The 19,315-nt window shown below is 42.6% G+C and overlaps 2 long non-coding RNA genes across 3 annotated transcripts; one reads left to right on the plus strand and one right to left on the minus strand.

Moving 5' to 3' along the window:
* Positions 1-1,156: 1,156 nt before the first annotated feature.
* Positions 1,157-17,058, minus strand: LOC148638490 (uncharacterized). 2 transcript variants are annotated; one of them, XR_015930964.1, is made up of 4 exons: positions 16,788-17,058; positions 16,475-16,578; positions 2,424-4,280; positions 1,157-2,320 (listed from the first exon to the last, which is right to left on the minus strand). It is a non-coding gene; the product is annotated as an uncharacterized LOC148638490 (long non-coding RNA). The 2 variants fall into 2 exon arrangements; XR_015930963.1 differs by lacking the exons at positions 1,157-2,320; positions 2,424-4,280 and adding an exon at positions 9,728-10,145.
* On the plus strand, positions 4,969-9,265 carry LOC148638491 (uncharacterized). The gene is made up of 3 exons (XR_015930991.1): positions 4,969-5,041; positions 5,652-5,712; positions 9,160-9,265. It is a non-coding gene; the product is annotated as an uncharacterized LOC148638491 (long non-coding RNA).
* Positions 17,059-19,315: the final 2,257 nt, after the last annotated feature.

Below are 19,315 nucleotides of genomic sequence, written 5' to 3' on the forward strand. Positions count from 1 at the left end.
AAACAATCAGCACCAGTGTTGACCAACCTCACAGAGATCTTGACCTGCACCTCCCTTCTACTTACCTTCAAACTCCCCTTTACCTTGGCCACAAGAGTGCACTTGAGTTAAGAGCAATAATTGGATCAGCATTGAAGATGCTTGGCTGGGCTGATTGGATTACTGACCAGCGTTTCCTGCAAACTGCCCATCACAGAGCAGCCAAGGTCAGAGATTCAGACAATAGCTGAAATAGGCACAGCCTTCTGCTTCCTCAACATTCTTCCTTTAACACAGCAGACATCCAGGGAAATTGGATCCTTTTGCAATATCCATTAATGGTTGTCAGCGGCTCACTGGAATTAACATGCAGAACCAAACAAAAACAATGAATCCAAAAAGTCCAGTTTCAAATTCAGTGCATCCATCTCAAAACAGATGGATTCAACTCCACCCCAGTCCTGATGGATCACTGATCCTAACCTTCACTGCTGGCTCCTTACTGGTTGAAAAAGGAAAAAACAAAAACAAATCCTTGCCCTGCTCACCCAGAAAATAGATACCCTTGCTTCTCTTCCTTGACATTAGCTTGCAAGCTTCTGAGGCAAGAGACTAGAATTCTTCACCTTAGCTTCCCCCTCCCCACAAATACTCAGATCTTCAAGTCAGTTTACAGAAGTTTAACATTCCTAAAGCAATGGAAAAAATAGGAATAGTTTACTACCATAGTATCCTGTATGGTCACAGGTCAATACGCAGGAGCCAAGGGAAAAACGTGCTCCTGTTTAAACTGGCTTACTACTTCCTAGGTTTCCATACTGCTCTCTCCCTTCTCACAAGAGAATACATACCACTTCCACTCCCTCCGCTTTCTGTACTTAACCTCACAACATTGCTTTTAGTGTAGGAAATTGGAAACATAGAGCCTCACTGGGCTAAATCATGAAGTCCACCTTACACTAAATGGAGCATAGGTTTTTGCATTTTTAACTTTAATTCAGTTCAAAATTTCAGTCAATGTAAGATTTAGTTACACGTGTGCACCCATGAAATAAATCTTACATACTACCAAGTCTCTATTTTCCTGTGGTACCATAAGCAAAATAATTTATGGAAATCATTCAGTATTGATTTACCACTATCCTTTAAGCTAGAAAACCAATGAAGCCCAGCAGCTACAACTAAACAAAGGCTTTAAAAATCAGGGTCCCCTCCTGCCTGTCGGCAACAGTCAACTATGGCTCAACCAGCAAGGTGGCTCAAGTGCTCCTAGAAATAGCCATGTCAAGGCTGGTGTGCAGAGTGGCAGTCTGAACAGAAAGCCACTCCTACCTTTGAAAGAGGCTCAAGTAATGTCAAGCCCAGAGCTGGCCCCACACAATCTCCCCTAGTCTGTACTCCTGGGTGGCAGAAAACTCAATGAGCAGCTCTGACTGGGTACCCCAACACTCCTGTTGTCAGTTTAGAAACACTTAACTCCTCCAGCAGATCTTGACAGAAGAGAAAGCACCCAGTCTATAGTTTGCCACATCTGCACATTCAAGGCAAATAAAGGTCATCCCTTTGGGAGCAAAGGCCTGGTCAACCCTTCCAACAGCAGAACCTGAAGTGGAGATTTAGATATGATCCTCTGCACTTGGAAACTAAGAATTTTTACTCTCGGTTCCATACTATACATATCAGTATATAGTGCAGCGCACAGAAGTTGAGGGAAAAAAAAACCTACACCTCAAATTAAACATGATAGAAAATCAACAGAAGGCTTCCAAAACTAACAGTAGGCCAATTCTTAAGGGAAAAAGGAATCACTTCATTAATACTCACATACTGGTTTTAAAAAGCCACATGTACACAGTAAATTAATCTTTAACCTACTCTACATAAACAGGATACAAGAGTAAAACTCACCTCCTTCTAGACACTACCTTTGCAACTGCTTAAGATTTATGGGCATCCATAATATTCAAGGACTGCTTGCAGCACATCTTCACCTTCCACTGTTAAAACCACAAGACTTCAATACTTACAGGTGGGCATCAACAGGTCACACAGTCAGTATCCTTTTAGCCAGCCAGTGAGCTTCCTCTGAACAATTCTCCAAGCCCTCACTCCACACCGTGCATTCAGATAGCCAGGGAATGAGAAGCTCTGAGCATTGCAGTGTAGTTTAATTCACAGAAACAATCAGAACCACTGCTGACCAGCCTTATAAAAAGCCGTTCTGTGCAAGAAGCCTAAGGTTTACACACACTGTTCCAACAAAATCTCAGCTGGAAACTCCACCAGCATCCTCTCTCAAGTGAATGTGCTCATTGTCGCCATCTGCCTCTCAGAATAGCACCTGAAAGAGACAAGGGTAGCAAAACAGTGATGACCACTCCACTCCCACAGAAAGAGGACCAGAGCAAGTGCCATGCAAACTTCTCCCAGCCTTAAAAGCTCACCATGTTCACTGAGGGAAGCCTCAAGACCACAAGCAGCAGCAGCACAGTTTTCTGCAGTCCAGTAGAGACTGGAACACCAGCATGTTGAACAGAGTAGGGTCTTCACTGATGTTTCAGTGAAAGTGCCAAGTCAGGATATGAAGCCTCTTTCTTATTGCTGGTATGAGCTCTAGAGAAGAGATTATAGTATTTACCAACAAGAGTTTCATACACTAAAATCAGACAAATGTTGGAAAACTAAGAGTATGTCTAAACCAAAAGCAGATAGGGACTTCCCCCCCATACTCTCAAGCATTTACATTTCATGAAGTTCTTAAAAACACATCTATGAAAAGCATTACAATTCTACAACTCTTGATTAAAAAAAAGCATAGCAAAATCACTTACCTTATACAGTAATAACACTAAAAACTAATAACCACCACTCTAATAACATAAAGCCTCTCTTTTACCTGCTATAGTAAGAGACAAAGAGAGCCCAGACACCAACCCTCCTGGACTGCCTTGTTATAAGCCTCATGATGACCTCACGGCTGTAGCTAATTCACCAGGGGCCAATCCCAACGGCTCCTCAAAGGGCCACTACCAAACCCCCACCGCTTCTAATACAACACACACCTGCTTCCAACGACCAAACAAGCATTAGCCAGCTAACCTATTGATCTCTTCATCCCAAAGCCAAATTAATTTCCAAATTACTACCAAGAACACTCGTTAAATAGCACCCTGCTCCTGTTATTCAATTAGTTGCAGTTTCTTAGTGATTAAACCACCTTTTTTAGCCCTGCAATTCCATTCATAAATAGTAAAAGGTGACTTGAAGCCAAACTGCAAATTATTCAAGATCCTTAAAGTGTCCTTAACATAATTCAAAATGTTCAAAGTGTATATATATATATCCATACTGTATGTCACATATATAAACACAACACAGTTCATTGTGTAACCAAACATAACTGCAACCTTGTCATTAACTTTTATTCGGTCAAAACAATCATTAATCACAAGAAAAAAAATACAAAATCACAAAAAATGACACTCCTACACTCCTGAAAAAATAAAAACAGTTAATTTATATGACAAATGAACATGGTGGAAGTACAATAAGTAATGGTTGGGCTCTTAAATGTCACATTTATATCTGCAGATGCCTAGAAACTCATCTCTCCTACATATGTGTGTGTTTACAAGGCTGTTTTTTATTCAAGACAGTTTATTTCTTATATACACAAGTGCAATTAAATCCTTATTCACATGTATGGTCCTATAAAAAGACATTAAGGAACACCCCTTTTAACTGTGGGTTAAACCTGTTTCACAGCCACTACGACTGTCACCTGTGGATGCTTTACCATTCTCTGTTTTTGCTACATTCCATGGGGGAGGTGCCAGCCCTGCTCAGGGTATAAAACAGAGGACTCCCTTTGCTCCTGTTTCCATTCAGTGGTTCAGAACAGGAGTAAGTACAGGCTGCTCTGGGGGGGTAGAATATGTTCTTGAGATTTGCTTTAAGTTTACAGGGCTGAACCAGTTGGCTTTTCACTCTCTGGGGTTAAAGGGGACGACCACTCCTGGACTGGAGCAGCAACTGTTTGTATTGTTGCTAAATATTGATTTAAATGAGTTTTTACAAGGGTGTTTCATCAAACCCTTGATTATGACCATTTAGTTTGCATTCGTATAATAGCATAATTATATTTCATAGGTAAAATATAACTAGTTTACTTTTCTTGATTACCTGGCAGAAAGCAGCTAAGCTGCATGAAGCCATTTCTGGTGGACTAATTGATATTGTAGGTGGGTACCTGCATCAGCATGCGCAGTCTGCAAAGGAACAAGTAATAGGCATATTCCATGCTGAAAAGAGAAGAAAAAAACACATTTCAGCTGTATTACTGTAGTTGACTGTGAGTGGGGGCTCTTGGATTAGTTCACTTGTAGTAACTTGTAATTGTAGTAAACTGACTGGTGTGCAGGTCACCAAGACTTGGAACTGCTGCTCTAGAGCATAGATACCCAATCTTGACCCGACAAACTTACTCTTCAGGTTTCCCATGTTTTTAAAGAATTGGCACCTCATGAGCAGTGTTAACCAGAGCTGTTTAAAACCCTTGTCCTTCATTTCCCAGCTGCAATGGACCTGGATTTGGGAAGGAGGACCCCTGTGAAGCGTGCTCTGGAGAACAGGAGGTGCTGTACTCCTGCCATTGTGGGAGTCTCAAACAGTGCTTAGCCATGTCACGGAGGCAGACGCCCTGGATTCTCTCAATAAAGGGCTGGGTAATATGCTTATGTGATTAACTACTTACAGCTCAAAAGCTATATAACCAAAATAACTGATGTTATTTTCCTTAATTAGATTGTGTAAACAACCATAAAATACAGATATAGGTGTACCTCTACCCTTGAGAAGGATGGACTATGGCTTTGAATACTAAACTTCAAATGGCCCATCAATAGTATCCATTTTCCTTACCTCATGTACAGCATCAAACCCTGGGAGGTGGTTCATCTTCAGTGCTTCTACCTGTCATTTTTGCAAAACGTGATGCAGAGCTTTCTTCCTGGTGCAAACTGTTCTTTAGTAACACTTGCATCTCGTGTAGAGCATGGAAAAGGTGAGTAAATGTACTAGTTTCCCTGAATCACAGATTGAACTGCACAGGTTATAACTGTGTCATACGGTTTACAACACATACTAGTTTGTGCCAAGTTTTGAACTATAATGGCATTTTAAGTGATTGATTCATCAATGGTGTAGTTTTTTAATCTGTTACTATTGTCTTTTTTTCCATAGGCAAGTGTACTATTCTAGGTTTATAAAAGTTATAAATCTTACCATCTTACTTGGGTGCAACATGTAACACTGCAAGTGTTAATCCATGGGCACAGTACTGTAATTAAACTGGGGGGGAAGTGGAGGTGAACGCTGGACACATTCCTACTGGAATAGTGCTCTATAGGCAATATTAAAATTATCTTCCGGTTTTAAGGCTCAGCAGTGGAAACCAATCTATTGTTCACTTTGCAATTAACTTTCTTGTTCCTTTACAACCAAAAAACGTGGACAGCTTCCTCCTCAAGCACTTACTAGTTTAAAACATGATTTTTTAGCTGCTGTGGTACTAGTAATACATACCTACTACCTGCAACTACAACCAGCATGTGGTGGCAGTGCCAGATGAGATTAAGTGTCACAAGTAGAAGTTCACACCCATGTCTTTCCAGGATATAATCTGGAGTTTAACTGCCTGCCTATGCTGAAACAAGCCATCAGTCCTTTAAAATGGTAACTATCATTGGTTAAATGTTTGTTTTGTTTATATAGTTAACTGACTGTTTTAGAAATGAAGCTTTTCCATTGCCTTTCCAGTCTGACCTTAGCAGAATCTCACTACTCTTTACAAAATCCACAAGGTGGCCAAGATCAATATCGTCTTCTGGATCTGTAGCAGCTTCACATGTGCACCTCAATGAAGGCTGACATCAGTAAGGAGGAATTGAGACCCAGTTTAATTACTGCAGTTTAATTTAGATCTCCTGTACCTATTGGGTGGAAGAAAAGTGATTTTTTTTGTGGAAGTGATTTCAAAAGCTAGGGCAAAGCCCACAGAGCTCAACCAATCGTTGACAATGTGGCAACTGCTTTACCTCAAATGTTTGTCTTCAGAGTACAAAAAAGTATGAGAAAGCAGTTGGGGGAAAAAATACTCAACTCCACTTACAGTGCCTTGCGAAAGTATTCGGCCCCCTTGAACTTTTCAACCTTTTGCCACATTTCAGGCTTCAAACATAAAGATATAATTTTTTTATTTTATGTGAAGAATCACCAACAAGTGGGACACAATTGTGAAGTGGAACGAAATCTATTGGATTTTTGAAACTTTTTTAACTAATAAAAAAATGAAAAGTGGGGCGTGCAAAATTATTCGGCCCCCTTGCGTTAATACTTTGTAGAGCCACCTTTTGCTGCGATTACAGCTGCAAGTCGCTTGGGGTATGTCTCTATCAGTTTTGCACATCGAGAGACTGAAATTCTTGCCCATTCTTCCTTGCAAAACAGCTCGAGCTCAGTGAGGTTGGATGGAGAGCGTTTGTGAACAGCAGTTTTCAGCTCTTTCCACAGATTCTCGATTGGATTCAGGTCTGGACTTTGACTTGGCCATTCAAACACCTGGATACGTTTATTTGTGAACCATTCCTTTGTAGATTTTGCTGTATGTTTGGGATCATTGTCTTGTTGGAAGATAAATCTCCGTCCCAGTTTCAGGTCTTTTGCAGACTCCAACAGGTTTTCATCCAGAATGGTCCTGTATTTGGCTGCATCCATCTTCCCCTCAATTTTAACCATCTTCCCTGTCCCTGCTGAAGAAAAGCAGGCCCAAACCATGATGCTGCCACCACCATGTTTGACAGTGGGGATGGTGTGTTGAGGGTGATGAGCTGTGTTGCTTTTACGCCAAACATATCGTTTTGAATTGTGGCCAAAAAGTTCGATTTTGGTTTCATCTGACCAGAGCACCTTCTTCCACATGTTTGGGGTGTCTCCCAGGTGGCTTGTGGCAAACTTTAGACGAGACTTTTTATGGATATCTTTGAGAAATGGCTTTCTTCTTGCCACTCTTCCATAAAGGCCAGATTTGTGCAGTGTAAGACTGATTGTTGTCCTATGGACAGACTCTCCCACCTCAGCTGTAGTTCTCTGCAGTTCATCCAGAGTGATCATGGGCCTCTTGGCTGCATCTCTGATCAGTCTTCTCCTTGTCTGAGCTGAAAGTTTAGAGGGACGGCCAGGTCTTGGTAGATTTGCAGTGGTCTGATACTCCTTCCATTTCAAGATGATCGCTTGCACAGTGCTCCTTGGGATGTTTGAAGCTTGGGAAATCTTTTTGTATCCAAATCCGGCTTTAAACTTCTCCACAACAGTATTACGGACCTGCCTGGTGTGTTCCTTGGTCTTCATGATGCTCTCTGCGCTTTCAACAGAACCTTGAGACTATCACAGAGCAGGTGCATTTATACAGAGACTTGATTACACACAGGTGGATTCTATTTATCACCATTAGTCATTTAGGACAACATTGGATCATTCAGGGATCCTCGCTGAACTTCTGGAGTGAGTTTGCTGCACTGAAAGTAAAGGGGCCGAATAATTTTGCACGCCCCACTTTTCATTTTTTTATTAGTTAAAAAAGTTTCAAAAATCCAATAGATTTCGTTCCACTTCACAATTGTGTCCCACTTGTTGGTGATTCTTCACATAAAATAAAAAATTTATATCTTTATGTTTGAAGCCTGAAATGTGGCAAAAGGTTGAAAAGTTCAAGGGGGCCGAATACTTTCGCAAGGCACTGTACATATTAAAATGTACCTTCTTCCACTGTTCTCTTTTGCCCAGTCCCACACAACCTTCCTTAAAATACAGGAGAAATGGTTTTGCTCAGAATGTTCATGACTAGACTAACCTATCAAGTTTAAGTTGTTTTCTGATAGCGGTAGGTTTTGCACCATGAAATTTGAAAATGCTAGATGTAAGTAGGTTACCTTTTTTCAGAGAGAAGTAATGTATTTATACATATTGTGAATTTTAAACATACAATTAAAGAGTGTGTTTGCATTAAAAATATTATGTGCGATAGCTTATGTAAAAAGCAAACAAAATATACAAAAGTGGATGACTGTAAAAATTAAGGTACAACAGAGTTCCTCACGTATTCAAGCCTGGGTTCAATTTTAACTTGGCAATATCACTCTACACTGCATCTCCTGTTCCAGTTTGCTCTTTCTCCAGGCCTTCACTCTGCACTACAGCTCCCAGTTCCAAACCTGCACTCCAGTCTGCACTGTGGTTCCTGGCCTTCGCCCTGGAGCTCTGGCCTATTTTCTGCTGGTTCTCTTGCCTGAGTTTCCAATCTACGTTGGGAGGCAGCCTTCATCCTCTAGGACCCCAGGGCTCCTCTAGTGCAGGCACATTTCATTCTTACGTCAATGTAAACCATCCAATAAAATTAGCAGGTCTCAACCAACAGACTCACAAGTAAACCAGAATGAACAGTGGAAGAAGAGTATTGAGTGAGCTATCATGATCCTCACTGCCTACTCAACCATAAGACAAATCTCTTAATGAGCATTAGGACTGGCTAAAGAAATTACTGTTGTTAATAAGGTCCAAATTATAATTGCTAGACTTGGACTATGCAGAAACTGATTTAAAAAAATTGAAGTGATTGTCCAAAATTTGAGGTTCCAGAGGCTTCACTTCTGCTCAAAGTGACTGGGGTGAGACTTTACTGAAAACCCTGGGCAGTAGCTGTGGTTTTAGAGCAAAGCCATGAAAATACAGCTGGATGCTTCATTCACACATCCTGCTATACCATGGTAAAACCAGAAGGCATTAGCTCATGCTGAAGGATCTATAACTATTAAGATGACAGAATATTGTCGGACATTTTTGCCTTGTTGTTTGGAGATAATGCAGTAAAATTCCTGTGAAATCTGTAACAAACACTCCCAGTTTATCTGGTGTTTATCCACCCCTCAACTCTTCCTTCTCCTCAGCCTTGATCCCCTAGACATGTTTAAAACCAATAAACATGCTACCACTGTAGGTGGTACTCAGTCTTAAGGTGTGTTATACAAGGTTACAAGAACAATATGTTTACAAGTCCAATTGAATTATCAAGAGTGTGAAAGTTAGATAAGAGTTTTAACTGCAGTTTTGTCTTTAAACTTGAAGGTATCATCTCTGGAACAGAAGGTACTATGCTCACTGACCTCCTGGGACCATCAGGACTACACACCAGTGGGAAAGCATTTTGGCACAAACAGGCATTCAAAGGGTCTGAAAAAAGGCATCATAGTATTTCCAAGAGTAACTTGGATAATCACCATCATGGCCTGCCTGCACCACCCAAAAAGACAATTTTTCCTGTTCAAACAAGTTTGCCTACTTGTGCCACTGTAAAATCCTGGGAAGGTTATTCCGAAAGGAGCAGCTCTCCCCCTGTACTGTTCTACTTAGTTCTGCAGGACTGAGGCTACAAATCAGCACAATAAAAACTCAGTCAAGACCTGGCTGTGCCTTCTTGTTTCATTAAAGATGGACACAAGTAGGCAGGTTTCACATGCAAAAGAGCACAACCAATGAACAAAGTTCTGGACTTTAAATCATGCACTATGTACAACCAGAATTAGTCCTGAAGTGTGCAGAAGAACAATAAAAAAATAAATATGACACTGTGAACAGTAATGGAACAGCACAATCGTGTTCCTCAGGAGAACCTCAGATGGCTTTAGATAGATAGATACTTTATTGATCCCATGAGGGAAATTGCAGTGCAACAGCAGCTTAACACAGACAACACAGCCACAGTGTAACGAATTACATAATAATAGTACAATACATACAATACAAGAGTTACTCACAGTCCGGACACAGAAAGAACAAACTAGAACAGAACAGTACACAGAAAAATCGTATCACACATATGAATATAAATATAGATGTAATGCACAGGTCCCTGGCATATATTGCACAAAAAACGGTTGTAAACGGGGAAAAAGAAAGAGAATAGATCACTGTCAATGTTGCCTCTGCCCAGACGCAAGGTGGATGTGTTGTACAGTCTTATGGCAGAAGGCAAGAACGACCTCCTGTAGCGCTCCCTGTTGCACCGTGGATGAATCAGTCTATTGCTGAACGTGCTCTTCATTTCTGCAAGCCTGTCATAGAGTGGATGGGAGAAGTTGTCCATGATGGCCTCCATTTTGGACATCGTTCTCCTCTCAGCCACTACCTCCAAGGGGTCCAGGTCAGACCCAATGACAGAGCTTGCTCTTCTGATGAGCTTGTTCAGCCTTTTAGAATCCACTGCTCTAATCCCAGAGCCCCAGCACACCACTGCGTAGAAAATGGCACTCGCTACCACCGACTGATAGAACATATGTAGCATCTTACTACACATAATTCAGAAATGTATGTACTTGAAAAATAATTGGTACTGTTTCATCACCAACTTACAAATCCTTTTTGCAATCAATTTCAGTGCGTCTCTTATACCAGCCACACGAGACAATGAATCACTAAGTGGATGTTAAAGTTTAATTTATCCCATGTTCCTTCTTCCTTATATTTTTCCACTTTTTGCACAAATTCAGGTAATTATCTTTTCTTGAATTTCCTGGAAACTAGTTAAAGAGATCAAAAGCTCTTGGGATCCTAAGAGGTGACCACTGCATTTAAACTTGAAAGTTTTTAATACCATAAACCGATATTGCACTAACCGGGAGCATTTCCAAATCCTACATGAAAAACAGACAGCTCCCCTCTTTCCAACACAAGCACAAGTCTGTTACAGATGGCTGCATTAGACTGTTTCCCGCACATCAAATGCACTCTGTGCAGAAAATTAAATTGCTTAAGTTGATGATGTACAGAAATAGACACTGTGTACAGTACATCTTTTCAGACCCTATTCCGCTGTTCAGCCAGATCCTTCTCCCAGATAAACTCAATCGCATGACATGCTGATGTTCCAGAGATCCTGTTAATTCAATATAGTTGACAGGCTACATGTGTATAAGTTTTAAGTACACCTGTGAGCTTCTCCTCGATTCTGACGCTTTTAAAGTGTGAAGAGTGTTTTAAGAGCTGCACTGTGAGCTGCAAATCAGTTTTTGTTTGATTACATTTTTCATCAAATACACTCTGCTGAAAATTAAATTGCAAACGCTTATGATGAGCAGAAATAGACACTTTGTAATTCAACATAGTTAACGGGCTACATGTTTATAAGTTTTAAAGATCCCCGTAAGCTTCTCCTCAATTCTAACAATAAGGTGAAGAGTATTTTTACAAACTAAAGTCCAGCTCATAGTTAGTCTTGAAAAAAATCTAGGAGCGTTACTTGGAGACTAAACAATTATATGAATATTTGTGGATGTAATAAATTAAGATCTCTGTTGCAAGATGACAATATCCTCGCTGTTACAGTATATTGGAATTCCTCATTTGTAAAATGGGTTGATTGGAAAAGCAAATGTGGATGCTGCCGAATAAATATTGTATAACTAATAAGGTTAAGGAGGTTTCATACAAAATAATTAATCATACTTACCCAGATGAGACCCTTGTTTCCAGTGATTTAAAATTGAGATAAGTGATAAATGTGTTTTATTGTGACATTAGTAACTTTTCTATATTTATTTTGGTTATGTCCCATGGTAAAACCTTTCTGGACTAAGTTGCAAATTATATTAAAAAATAGACCAATATTTATATTTGCTTTGAAGAAATAGATGGCATGTTCAATCTCAGCCCCATCGAAAACAATACAAAAATATCGTTTGTAACTTTATTAGAATGGCACATTATCATGTACACAAAATGAAATAGTCTGGGAAAAATCCTATGTTTGAGCATTTTAATATGGATGTAAAGGAGAATCTGCAGACTGTTTCAAATTGTAAAAATATGAAAGTGGTGCAGACTTCAATTTGTTTCACCTTTTTATAATTTGTATTTATTTTATAATATGTACCCCTGTGATGCTTTTGTCTTGAAATGTTATCTGTACTCTTGTTTGTATTGTGTTCTATAATGCTTACATATTTTTTAAAATGAACTATTAATAAATAAAATTTAAGAACTAAAAACTATTAAACTTACATTCTGTTAACGGTATTTTCAATTTAAAAAGTTTTGAAGGTGAAAATTTGCTTAATGGCCACAAGGTGGCGCCATTGCACTATTTCTGAAAGAATCAAAATGTATTTTTCCAGTTTAATTCCACGGATCGGCCAACAGAGGGGGCACTTCTCCTACTGCGTCTATTGAATTCATAATAATTGCTTTCACTTATATCGCGCTTTTCTTTACGGGAAGATGTGATGAATTATGGAAAATGAAGCCTGTGCACTGTGGATTTGAAAACTATTTTAAGTTTCATGATGGATGAATTATGAGAAAATGTTACATTGTCTGGTGGTATTTGCAATATTCTCAAAATATACAACAGAGCGACATCTTAATAATCTCACACAACAAATATTAGAAGATCCTTCTTTTATACATAAAAGCTTTCAGATGTTGAACAATTAAAATATTGCTTGCAGGAATCCAATTACTGCTATGAACTTTTTACAAGCTAATTGTCTGATTTAATTTTAATCTTATGATATTATGCATTATGGTAATGTACCGTTGTTGTATTTTATTATTGTCATGTATGTTTTATGTTTAAGGTTTTGATGAAAACAACAAATTAGCTTCAGGACACTAAAGATGAATTAAATTATAAAGTAGATAATTAAATCATAGTATTGCAACCATATTTACTGGCAACCACACTGTCTAATTTTGGTGCTGCTCTTAATCTTGTCAGTTGGGTTGCTGATTTCCTTACAGACAGAACTCAGGGCCTAAGAGTCAACCATACTTCGTCTAAAGCTGCATTCTTGCACAAATGCTTCCCAAGGATCTATATTGTCTTTCTTTCTCTTTGTTCAGTATACAATTTGTACGTTATTACCAGTCAAGTAAGACACATTTGCAGACAACTGTTATTAGTTTCTTGCAGGCAGATGTGTAGGGTCATGGGCCAACTAGAGAAGATTTTGCCACCTGGTGCAAACAAAACTACTCCAAGTAAGTTCACTGTCAGCTCAGCTCAGCTCTGGGCATCAGTGTGGTGGACTGTGCTGTAAGAGTGCCTTCACTGTCAGGCCCCACTCGGATCAAGAGAACACAGCAGCACAGGGACACACTGACACAGCCCAGCCAGCTGCATGACCTGCACCAGGCGTAGATGGACTCCAAACAGCCACGAATGCCAAAGAGCCCTAAAGACAAACTTCAAACAAAATAAACTACATTTCAAAACTCAAAGAAGGCTCCACAGCCAAAACATTGTTTTCTTTCGTCTCTTTATAGCAGGGAATAAACCCATTACTTGATCCCTTACATTTCAAAACGCTCTGTATCAAACCAACAAATCGTTCATAAATTTAAACCATGTTTTTGAGAAACTAGCCTTAAAATCAAAATGACTAAATTCATATGAAACACACTCAGAAACAATATCAAATGGTTTGATACAGAGTGCAGAAACAACTGAAGAGAACTACCAGAACTAAAACAACACCACACCACTCTGAACTGCGCCTCAGATACTGTGAGATGGTTAGACACTACATGCACACCCTAAAGAAGATAAGCACATACACAAACAGACAACTCTCAGACCATGAAAGAACTGTGGCCAAGACACAGTCAACAACGCCTGACCCAACTGCAGTTCAGACCTGCAGCAAAGCCTGCTCAAACTCCTCAACCTTGTCCTGACGGCCGGCTGTTTCCCTGAGGCCGGGAATCAAGGACTGATCACGCCTGTCTGTAAGAATGGAGACAGACTCGACCCCAACAGGTACCGGGGCTTCAGTGTGAACAGTAACCTGGGGAAGGAACTCTGTCGTATCTTGAATATCTGATAACCGGCCCTCCTTACTGAGCACAATGTCCTGCATTAGAGTCAGACTGGCTTCCTACCAAACCGCCACACATCCCATAACATTCACACCTGGGCTCTTATGGCCCATCTGGACCCAGAACAGCAGAGCCTGGCACCGCTGGAGCAGCACTGTCACACCTGGGCACTGCCAGCCCATCTGGACCCAGAACAGCAGAGCCTGGCACTGCTGGAGCAGGACTGTCACACCTGGGCACTGCCAGTCAATCTGGACCCAGAACAGCAGAGCCTGGCACTGCTGGAGCAGGACTGTCACACCTGGGCACTGCCAGCCCATCTGGACCCAGAACAGCCTGGCACTGCTGGAGCAGGACTGTCACACCTGGGCACTGCCAGCCCATCTGGACCCAGAACAGCAGAGCCTGGCACTGCTGGAGCAGGACTGTCAGACCTGGACACTGATAGCCCTTCTGCGTGAGACCAGACTCATTGGTTCCCAGAACAGATCCAGATCTCAGGAAAACAGTTACAACTTCACAGTGAACAACAACACTTTGAAACACAACCTACTACACATACTTCTAACGGACAATCAGTTCATCTGGGAGTGTTCCTGGCAGTGAAGTCACTGAAGGAGAAGGCACACAGGGCTTTCCATGGCAGTAAAAAGAGGCTCTACAACATCAGTCCCCCAAATACAATTGGCTCTGAATATTCAAAAGTGCAATCGAAACCCTTTACCCTATACTGCAGTGAAGTGTGGGATCCCCTCAGTGAGCAAGTTTACACTAAATGGGACAAACAGCCTGTAGATGCTCCATCGAAAAGAGAAAAAACATCCTCCAAACTGGAATGCTACAGAATCCTAAACAGCCAATCCACACAATAAACACTAGCTGGATATTTGACCAGGCTAAGAAACAGCAAAGAGATACAGACCCTGTCAAGTACAGGTTCAGAGACACAATCAGGCCAGAGCAACTGGCTGACAAAGACCCGAATGTCCAGAGAGGACAGGCTGTGCTCCCATTGCCGAAAGAAAAAAAGGAAAGAGAGATACACTTTCTGCCGCACGGTGAGAAATATTCTGGAACAAGACGAACATTATTCACCAATAAAACAGATCATAACGCAAACCTGTCAGAATCAGAACAATGTCGAGTCCTGCTGGGAGAGAAATAATACAGTGTGTGATCTCCTGTCCCAGCCTGAGGAACAGTGAGCCTGTCTCTCAATAATAATAATACAGTGTGTGATCTCCTGTCTCAGCCTGAGGAACAGACAGTGAGCCTGTCTCTCAATAATAATAATAATAATAATAATACAGTGTGTGATCTCCTGTCCCAGCCTGAGGAACAGACAGTGAGCCTGTCTCTCAATAATAATAATAATAATAATAATAATACAGTGTGTGATCTCCTGTCCCAGCCTGAGGAACAGACAGTGAGCCTGTCTCTCAATAATAATAATACAGTGTGTGATCTCCTGTCCCAGCCTGAGGAACAGACAGTGAGCCTGTCTCTCAATAATAATAATACAGTGTGTGATCTCCTGTCCCAGCCTGAGGAACAGACAGTGAGCCTGTCTCTCAATAATAATACAGTGTGTGATCTCCTGTCCCAGCCTGAGGAAGAGACAGTGAGCCTGTCTCTCAATAATAATAATACAGTGTGTGATCTCCTGTCTCAGCCTGAGGAGCAGACAGTGAGCCTGTCTCTCAATAATAATAATAATAATACAGTGTGTGATCTCCTGTCCCAGCCTGAGGAACAGACACTGAGCCTGTCTCTCAATAATAATAATAATACAGTGTGTGATCTCCTGTCCCAGCCTGAGGAACAGACAGTGAGCCTGTCTCTCAATAATAATAATACAGTGTGTGATCTCCTGTCCCAGCCTGAGGAACAGACAGTGAGCCTGTCTCTCAATAATAATAATACAGTGTGTGATCTCCTGTCCCAGCCTAAGGAACAGTGAGCCTGTCTCTCACTAATAATAATACAGTGTGTGATCTCCTGTCCCAGCCTGAGGAACAGAGAGTGAGCCCATCTCTCAATAATAATCCAGTGTGTGATCTCCTGTCCCAGCCTGAGGAACAGTGAGTCTGTCTCTCAATAATAATAATACAGTGTGTGATCTCAACAGATGACTCTTGGGCATGTCCCTGTGTGTTGTTAGTTTGTGTGCTTTTCTATATATTGCCTGCTGCCGTGAAACACGTCCACCTCGGGGATAATGAAGACTCCCTCTCTCAAGAAAACACAACGCATCTGAAAATGACTTTTCTACAAATGTTTGCACTCCTCTGGTGTCAAAGTACTGCATCTGCAGGAAGGGGCGACTCGTCCACCCATTGTCCAGCAGGCCCACTCTACAGCACATTAGACAGATGCCTGTGAAATCAGCACCTTCGGGCTGCTTTACAAATATATTATGTAATACAATGCGTATTTTTACGGTCACGTTAACTTGCACTGTTAGTGTGTGTTGTGAGTTCTGGTGTGAATGAAACATGGCTGCTGTGATCAGATAACATTCAGAGAAACTCCAGCTCTCAGTGTTTAAGAATATTAAACCTTTACTGACCACAGTGGTGTTGAAAGCGAAGCTCCACTAATGTCTGTCAGGAGCTCCTCAGAGCCTCAGCTGCAGAGACCGGCCTGGAGACGCTCATCCTTCTGACTTGAAACCTGACAGGTGATGAACAGGAAAGGTTTTTACTCGTGTGTCGGGACACCTGGATTGACGGACTGGTTGGCATTGCAGCCCTGGCTTTCTCCTCAACTGGGATACGATCAGGTGGGGATTTTGTTTTCCTGGGGGTTTAAGTGGTGCACCTTGACTTGCAAATTCGTTTTTACTTTATGACAGTTTTTTTTAGTTGTTTTAAAGAACTTACTGTTTTGATTAGATGCATCAGAGATTGTGACTCTGCTTTTAGCTTCCCATTCCTTCCAAACAAAGGGTCTTCTGTTGTAGAGAACAGCACAGCATATCCAAAGCGAAGCGGGAGGGGACTGGAGTCCAGAGAAACCTTTAATTTTACAAAGAATGGAGGCAATTTCACACCTCTGGTTGTGCCAGAGGGTCCTCAGTGGAAGAGATACCAGGGTCCCCAGCACTGCTGTCACCTCTTCTTTACTCCTCCTATGCTAACAACTGTGTATCTACTGCTGTGAAAGGAATCAAGTCTGCAGATGATCCCACCGGAATAAAAACAAAATCTGTAGAGGAAGGAGGTCACTGTTTTAATCAGCTCCACACAGACAGCACCCCAGGAACCAGACCCATGAGAACACAGGCAATGCCTGCAAACTCCACACACACAGCACCCAAGGAACCAGACCCATGAGAACAGGGGCAGAGCATGCAGACTTCACACAGACAGCACCCCAGGAAACCAGACCCATGAGAACAGGGGCAGAGCATGCAGACTCCACACAGACAGCACCCCAGGAACCAGACCCAATGAGAACAGGGGCAGAGTATGCAGACTCCATACAGACAGCACCCCAGGAAACCAGACCCATGAAAACAGGGGCAGAGCATGTAGACTCCACACAGACAGCACCCCAGGAAACCAGACCCATGAGAACAGGGGCAGAGCATGCAGACTCCACACAGACAGCACCCCAGGAACCAGTCCCATGCGAAAAGGTGCAGAGCATGCAGACTCCACATAGACAGCACCCCAGGAAACCAGACCCCTGAGAACAGGGGCAGAGCATGCAGACTCCACCCCAGGAAACCAGACCCATGAGAACAGGGGGCAGAGCATGCAGGCTCCACACAGACAGCACCCCAGGAAACTGAACCCATGAGAACAGGGGCAGAGCATGCAGACTCCACACAGACAGCACCCCAGGAAACCAGACCCATGAGAACAGGGGCAGAGCATGCAAACTCCACACACACAGCACCCCAGGAAACCAGACCCATGAGAACAGGGGCAGAGCATGCAGACTCCACACAGACAGCACCCCAGGACACCAGACCCATGATTACAGGGGCAGAGCATGCAGACTCCACACAGACAACACCCCAGGAAACTGAACCCATGAGAACAGGGGCAGAGCATGCAGACTCCACACAGACAGTATCCCAGGAAACTGAACCCATGAGAACAGGGGCAGAGCATGCAGACTCCACAAAGACAGCACCCCAGGACACCAGAACCATGATTACAGGGGCAAAGCATGCAGACACCACACAAACAGCACCCCAGGAAACCAGACCCATGATTACAGGGGCAGAGCATGCAGACTCCACACAGACAGCACCCCAGGAAACCAGACCCATGAGAACTGGGGCAGAGCATGCAGACTCCACACAGACAGCAGCCCAGGAAACCAGACCCATGACAACGGGGCAGAGCATGCAGACTCCACACAGACAGCACCCCATGAACAGGACCCATGAGAACACAGGCAGAGCATGCAAACTCCACACAGACAGCACCCCATGAACAGGACCCATGAGAACACAGGCAGAGCATGCAAACTCCACACAGACAGCACCCCAGGAACTAAATCCAGGCTCCCAGCGCTGCCACCCACTGCGCCGCCGTCTCTCACCTCCACATGCAGATCATGACGCGACCGGAGACCGGAGACTCCTCACTCCTGCAGTAACACACCCCAGCAGGAGGAGGCGCCGAGGGACTCGCTCATGGCGCAGTGAGCCCAGCGGTGTGAGGCTGGTGTCCAGCGCTGATGTGTCCCTGATAGTCCTGTCCCACAGCCTGCGAGTCACCGTTTCTTCCACAAAATACTCCAGCCAGCGCTTTTTAGACTCCAGTTTCTTAAGTTTCTGTTTTTCTCGCAGATTAGATTAAAAAAGCCGCCTGTTGACCTGCTGGAGGTCAGACCCGCTCGGGCAACAACTACTGCAGCTCCGTTGCCCCGGCAACCACGTTTTATTTAACAAAGTAAAATAAACACAGGAGAAAAGTTTGCAAACAAGACAAGAGAGCTCAGAAACCCACAGACACGACGGCAGTGGGTTTTGTTTCTGTGTCGAGTTAATAAACCAGGCAGGACGAGCGCTGCAAACACACTAGAGTACACATAACACAATCAGGGGTACACAAGACTCCTGCTCTTTACACAAACAGGTTCAACAGGTCAATAAAGAGCAGGTCGGCACAGCTGTCATGATGTCTCATTTACAAAGAGTCTAAAGATTTGCTCGTCTCTTCCCAGAGCAGCTTCACTCCGGAGAGCAAGAAACAGCTCCTGCCGAGTCCGTCTTGTAAGACAGACATAGAAATCCGCGACACGGTAAATACACTGACATTGTATAATTAATTCTGATGCTCAATCAAATCTGCGGAACACGTGTGGAGCGCAGTCCAGAGCACTATAGAGACTACATTTCCCACAAGCCCTGTGGCGACTTCCTTTTGACGTAATCGAGTCGCGTCTTTTT

Source organism: Lepisosteus platostomus, chromosome 28, assembly GCF_059453375.1.
Source record: "Lepisosteus platostomus isolate fLepPlt1 chromosome 28, fLepPlt1.hap1, whole genome shotgun sequence".
Taxonomy (NCBI): domain Eukaryota; kingdom Metazoa; phylum Chordata; class Actinopteri; order Semionotiformes; family Lepisosteidae; genus Lepisosteus; species Lepisosteus platostomus.